Raw genomic sequence first — 7,375 nt, forward strand, 5'->3', positions numbered from 1 at the left:
GTCCCCATCTCCACACACACGCACGCACACACACGCGCACGACAACGCACGCACACACACATGCGCATGCACACACACGCGCACACATGCATACGCACACACACCCACGTGCGCGCACGCACATGCACATGCATGCACACACACACGCACGCACACATGCACACGCACGCACACGCATGCACAGGCACACACACGCACGCACACACATGCACACGCATGCACACGTGCACCCATGCACACACACGCACGCACATGCTCACGCACCCACACACACGCATGCACACGCGTGCACACGCACACACATGCACACATACGCACACGCACACACACGCGCACACACACGCACATGCATGCACACGCATGCACACGCACACACACATGCACACGCACGCACATGCACGCACACGCACTCGCACGCACACACACGCGCATGCACGCACACACACATGCACACACGCACACACACACGCACACACATGCACATGCAAACGCACGTGCACACGCACACACACACGCACACACGCGCGCACACACGCACACACACACATGCACACACGCACGCACATGCACACACACACATACACACACACGCATGCGCACACGTGCACACACATGCACACACACATGTGCACACACGCACACACACACACATGCACACACGTGCACACGCACACGCACATACACACGCACGCACATGCACGCACACGCATTCGCACGCACACACACGCGCATGCACGCACACACACATGCACACACGCACACACACATGCACACACACGCACACACACACACACGCACACACATGCACATGCAAACGCACATGCACACGCACACACACACGCACACACACACATGCACACACGCACGCACATGCACACACACACATACTCACACAGGCATGCGCACACGCGCACACACATGCACACGCATGCACATGCACACACACGTGCACACACGCACACACACACACACATGCGCATACACACGCACACGCACACACGCATGCGCACACACATGCACACACACAGGCACACACACACGCATACACACACGCACACACACACACACACACACACACACCCTGCTCGGAGATTGCTCCCTGCTGAATGCAGACTGAGAATCTGACACATCTGTTTATCATTTAAGACTCATCCGATAGTTCATTGTCTAGCAAACCAACCTCATTAGCCTGGCTGAATTTATCACAATGCCCTATACTTCATTGTTCCAAAAGAATGCAGTCTGTCTAATTAAACTTATTTTCCATTATGCCTCAGAAAAAAATATGAAAATACAGTTTAAATCTGTAATACTTGGTTAAAAATGATTATATATGTGCTTATACAGACAATACCTTTGTGTAATATATACGTGAGGCACATTGTGATACCTTTGATATCGCTTCTCGGCCTTTTGGCTAAGATCAAGTGTAGTATGGATTGGATGCTGCACTTGGTTGAGGTCATTAGGTTACACTGAAGCTTCATATGTTTCATATGAAGCAATTTTTAAAAGCGGCATCTCGGCCTTTTGGCTAAGATGCAAATGAGCTCAGGTCTTGGAGGAGGAACCTCCCCCTTCTCCAATCAGCTTGGCTCATGTGGATCAGGCCCAGGACAGGGTGATTTTGGTCGCTCGCCCTGTCTTGTCACCCTGGATCTGAAATGTCTCAACTTGTTGAGACTCTGAATTGGATTTGATTTGATTGAATTGGAAAAGTATTAAAAATATATATATATATAAGGCATACTGTTGTCCTTACTTCAAACTAATGTACTTCATTTAAATAGTCTGCAACAAGCAGGGGTTTCTGTATCTCCTGCTACAGACCCCTCTTCTGGCCTTTGGCTAGCCTAAGATTAGGCCACTAAATAGATGTGTCTCAATAAATGTTCTGAGATCCCAAGGAATAACTTGGTTTCCGTTATTCTTTCTCCTTTGCCCTGACTGCCATCACTGACGCGATACCTTCTATGGACTTAGAAGCCGTATTTAATCAAGTTTATGATTAACACCAATGTCAAGATTACAATGAAAAATAATTAAATCACTTGCAGGATTGATGTTCCCAAAGAGCCTAGCCAGCCTGAGAGCTAACCACCTACGGTGAATGGTTCGGGGTCTTTGAGTTTCTCCACCTCTTTCTTGATGTGTTCAACCAGATTAGTTATGTTTCCTGAACTATCTGGTATGTACGTGCAACACTCTGATCCAATTCCTGCACATGCCCCATCCCTTGCTGCCAAGACATAATCCAATGCCAATCTGTGTTGAAGAACCACAGTACGCATGGCTAGCTTCTCATCATTAGTAAGGGCAGTGGCCATCATTGGCAACTTGTTCCAAAATGACGCGTAGCATCACAATTTCTCACATTGTTTTAGCTATTCCATAATAGGAAAACAATATGCCGAAGAACCGTTCTGACCCTGTTATATCCCATTAATGTCTTGATAAGGGAAGAAGTTTAGGAGTGTGATGTGTGTAGGGGATTACATATCCAAGGTAACATGACCCCCTCCATCTGATAGGGGGCCATGGATATGCCCTATCCCTGCAAATTCAATGTTCGATTGAGGGTTGGATAAGTGTTGCCTCCTCTGAAGCAATAAAACTTATGACAAGGGGCGGCACGGTAGCACAGTGGTTAGCACTGCTGCTTCACAGCTCCAGGGACCTGGGTTCGATTCCCGGCTTGGGCCACTGTCTGTGTGGAGTTTGCACATTCTCCTCGTGTCTGCGTGGGTTTCCTCCGGGTGCTCCGGTTTCCTCCCACAGTCCAAACATGTGCGGGTTAGGTTGATTGGCCATGCTAAAAATTGCCCTTAGTGTCCTGAGATGCGTAGGTTAGAGGGATTAGTGGGTAAATATGTAGGGATATGGGGGTAGACTCGATGGGCCGAATGGCCTCTTTCTGTACTGTAGGATTTCTATTTCTATGATTTCTATGACAAGATTGGTCATTACTGGGCAGTCTCAGGCATAGCTGGGTGGTTCGATCTACCATGTAGTCACATTCACTCATGCCTAAGTTTTTTCCTTGGTCTTCCATATCTCCAGCACAATATATTCATTTTGGTTTTGGTGTTGGCAGTTTTAAAACTAAAGTAGGAGCTGGTTTTCCTAGGTTATAGATAGGTGTCTATGTGTTTATATACTGTACCTTTCCTGTAGACTCACTGTTACAAAATGCTTTCCTCACCTCTCTAATAATGAATCCTGGTATCAGGTGTCAAGGATACTTGGAATTCTGGGCTGTTTGATCCACCATTACCAATTCTGACCACGTCAGAGGCAATGGTTGTAAAGGTATTTCCACCCCCCCCCCCCCCCCCCGCAACCCCCTACACTGCATGGATGGGGATGTATGAACATACCCAATAGCATTAAATCTAATTTTCTTCATCCACAGAGTCTCCCTCCTGCCTGTTCACGCTCCCAAGCTTGGAGGAACCACTGCACTCAGCCAGGGCCTCATGCCTGTGGAGTGTGAGAATGGCAGTGGTATGTCCCTCCAACATTGGTAACATAATAAACTGGCGCTGCTGCTGGCATGCCCCCCCTCCCTACCCAACCCCACTGAGATCCATCTCCCAAGCCCCATCCATGGAAGACTGAAGCCCCTCATTCCCACCATCAAAGCGCACCCCTCTCATGTCTAACAGTGTTGTCTAGTGATCACAAGGCCAAGGACTGGTGAAATGCTGCCAGGCTACTCACCTTGACCCTGATGTGGATGGGGCCTGTAGTAGCTGATGCTGTGCATGCCGTGTCTCTGAGCCCTATAATAAGCCATTCGATGTCAGGAAGCATGAATCTGTCTCAGGCAGGAGTCAGACATATCGATGAAGATGACAGCAGTATGAATCTATCCTCAATGCAAGTCATCATCACTCTTCCGCGGAGTCCAGCCAATGGTGTCAGTGCCCTGCCCATGACACCTGGCAACTGCTGGTATCACATAACTGGTTAGATGTTAGTTCCCATGATGGGAGAGCTAGGCACCTCTACTCCTGTTCACCCCAAGCAAGACATTATGATGCCATCCCTAAGGTGTTCAGCCCTATCAAGCCTTACCACTGCCAGGGCATCTGCTGCCTCCTACTCCACGTGGCACCCTCACCATTCTCCTCGACATCTTCCTTATCCGAGGAGATGTAGCACTCCTCTTTCTCCATCAGGTCCAGGTAGTCTCCCCTCTGCAAAGCCAAGTTGTGGAGAGCACAGCAGACTACTCTGGAGACCGTATTGTAGAGCGCCCCTCCAAACGTTCCAGGCATCTGAACCACATCTTCAGCAGACCAATCACCTGTTTGACTAGCATGCCCAATGAGGTATGAGCCTCGTTATAACACGTCTCAGCAGGTGTTTGTGGCCTCCGCACTGGCGTCATCGCCACCTCCTGAGAGTTTGCCACTTGTTTCTGAAGAGCCACCCTTCCAGCCACTGCTCTCCCTCGAAAAGATGGCTAGGATCTGAGAATGCCCCAAGATATAGCTATCATGGATGCTTCCCGGGAAATGGGCACACATGATGAAGCACATCGTGTGGTCACAAACAAGCTGACATTGAGAACAAACAAACATTGGAAGAGGAGTATCCCTTGAGGTTTATGAATGGCACTGCGTGGTGCCATGGAGCATGCAGGACCACATGGGTGCAATCAATCAAACATTGCACCTGGGGCAAGCCTGCAAAGATGGCAAATCCCATGGTCCCAGTGTCTTGACTTGCTTGGTCCAAGTTGATATACATGTGAGCCCTCGCATGAAGGGCATCTGCAACCTCCCAGATGTATTTGTGTGTGGCCGATTGGAAGGTGCCACATAGGTCAGCCATGCTACCCTGGAAGGAGCAACTCGCATGGAAATTCAGAGCAGCTTTGAGTTTAAGGGCCACAGGCAGTGGGTGTCTTCCCATTCCATGTGGTGCCAGCTCTTCCAGGGTCTGGCAGAAGTGGTCCATTCCAACCCCCATGCCCCCCGCCCCCCCGAGAGACCCAGCCTTCTACGGCACTGCATCTCTGACATCTGCAGATATGATGACCGACGTCGGAATAGCTTCAGCCGATACCTACGCACACGAGGTGCTGCTCCTGGAACAGCGACACATCCAGACTCACCCCCCTCCGCAGGGCGCTTGTTCTGGCCTGCTGCTGCAGCATGTCAGTGTCTCTGCTGCTGCTCTATTCTAATAAGTAAGATAACCAACTCAACAAGCTCCATGATCCTCCTGACCATGCACTGAAAAAACAAAACCACAGTGAGCTATAAGGGTTTGTGAGACTCTCATCCCTCAATTCCTCTGGGCCTATCACCCAATGGCAGCACACTCAGTAGGTGCCTCAACACCATCCCTCTCACCTTCCACTCTGACACTATAGCCACATCTCCACATTGGTGCTTGTCAAGTCCAGCAGGATGTGGTGTGTGAACCCACCAGGGTCTCAGTGACACCATACGCCTGCATTCCCCCAGCCCCCAAACTCCTTCAAAGAAATCTAGTGTCACGCTAAAGGGCAGTCAAGTGGCTGCATGTGACCAGTGTTCGCATCCTAATAGGGGATCCCGCCGATCAACACATCACTGCGTGATAACAGACATCGCCATCAAGCCTTGCAATAGTGGGGCACATCAGTGTTAGCTGTGTGATGTTGCATCCTTACTGAGAATGATAGCTCAATGCCTGGGATATTGGCTTCTGATGGGTTAACAGTTGGCCTCCTCTGAACAACAGTGCTGTTTGGCTACACCCTATTTAATGACATAATCACTAGTGAGGGGAGGCTGGGGTGGCTGTTCAGCCAAGTGTCTGCCTCTTGTGGCAGATGATGCACAGCTGAATCATGAGGACAGCAATTAGATATCCAGCTCATTCCCAGAGTGCACCCTGTTTCTTCCTGGTCACAAGAGGTGAAGAGTTGAGCAGCCTTCAATGACTCATTGAGATCTACCGTTACACGCAAACACCCCTGACAATTGGCTTTGGTATTCCTTTGTCTTGCTGCCTGAGTGTGGGTTCCAATTACTCCCCTGAATGTCAGGTCCTTTAGGCAATATGAGGGGAGACACAGCTCATTCCTGATTCCCTACTATGCCCTGAAAGCCCAGCCTCTCATGGAACCCCACCCATTAAATCATAGTTGCCCCCAGTGCTGAGGTCTTGTTTTCAAGGCCTCCCACCTTCTGACTAACCCTCATTAAAGAATGGCACTTCCTCAGCTGCGATATGGATAGTAACCCAGGAAGGAGGGCACGGGAAGCGTTGCCTGCATACCAGCCTTCACAACCCCTTTAAAGCAAGGGGCACCCCAAAATGAAGAGAAGGTAAGGCCTGAAAGGATCCCTCCCCTGGATATGGCGATTGTGGAACCCCCACCTCCAGCCCCAAGTGCCACTAATGTGTCATCTGTGTCCTCTCCCGTGGCCCCTGAGTAATGAACACCCAGCTGCCTCAATCATAGAAATCATCATAGAAACCCTACAGTACAGAAAGAGGCCATTCGGCCCATCGAGTCTGCACCGACCACAATCCCACCCAGGCCCTACACCCATATATTTTACCCACTAATCCCTCTAATCTATGCATCCCAGGACACTAAGGGGCAATTTTTAGCATAGCCAATCAACCTAACCAGCACATCTTAGGATTGTGGGAGGAAACCGGAGCTCCCGGAGGAAACCCACGCAGACACGAGGAGAATGTGCAAACTCCTGTTGAAGGGAAAAATCCCTTGTACCAGTGCATTCAAAGAAGTCGAGTCGCAAGGCAACGTTCAAAGTGTTTTTCTTTATTGTACAATTACTGGGAACCCAGGGAGAACCAACGTAACCAACTCCGAAACAGTGGCTTGGCCACGTTGATCTCAATCCTTTCACATCAGCTCTGGATCTTTATAGGGATCCAAATTCGAGCGGGAACATTTGATTATGCATTTTTACAATATGTATAAAGTGGTCTGTCGGGTCAGGAAGTTCTCTGGGAGGCTTGTCAATTTGCATTTGTATGGTGTGTGTTTGTGTTAATGGGACTACCTGTTCTTGCCCCGGTGTTTTAATGTGTTTCCCATTATCCCCTCTATGTGTCCCCTTATCTGAATTGACCTCATTGTTTTGTGTCTGTGTTCCCTGCTTGCGAGATTAGGTGTTAATGTCACTTTGTCCTGCTGTGTGTAGGGAGATTTAATCTAATCTTTTATTCCTTTTACCCTAGTTTGTTAAGCTTCTTTGCCTGCCTTGGCCATTTTATTCCTGTAATATTTTATTGATAGTCTGGTTATGCCATATAGCCCACTCTCGGTTTTGACTCGCAGATATCCCGATCTTCCTTGGCCAAAGGCCGGTTTAAAATGCAGCTTCGTGCTGTTGCTGGGCAG

The 7,375-nt window shown here is 49.3% G+C and overlaps 1 non-coding gene across 1 annotated transcript; it reads left to right on the forward strand.

Annotated features, from left to right (window-relative positions):
- The first annotated feature begins 1,397 nt into the window (after positions 1-1,397).
- On the forward strand, positions 1,398-1,592 carry LOC144500116 (U2 spliceosomal RNA). Its single transcript, XR_013498922.1, has one exon. It is a non-coding gene; the product is annotated as a U2 spliceosomal RNA (small nuclear RNA).
- Positions 1,593-7,375: the final 5,783 nt, after the last annotated feature.

Source organism: Mustelus asterias, chromosome 10 (genome assembly GCF_964213995.1).
Source record: "Mustelus asterias chromosome 10, sMusAst1.hap1.1, whole genome shotgun sequence".
In the NCBI taxonomy this organism is placed as follows: Eukaryota; Metazoa; Chordata; class Chondrichthyes; order Carcharhiniformes; family Triakidae; genus Mustelus; species Mustelus asterias.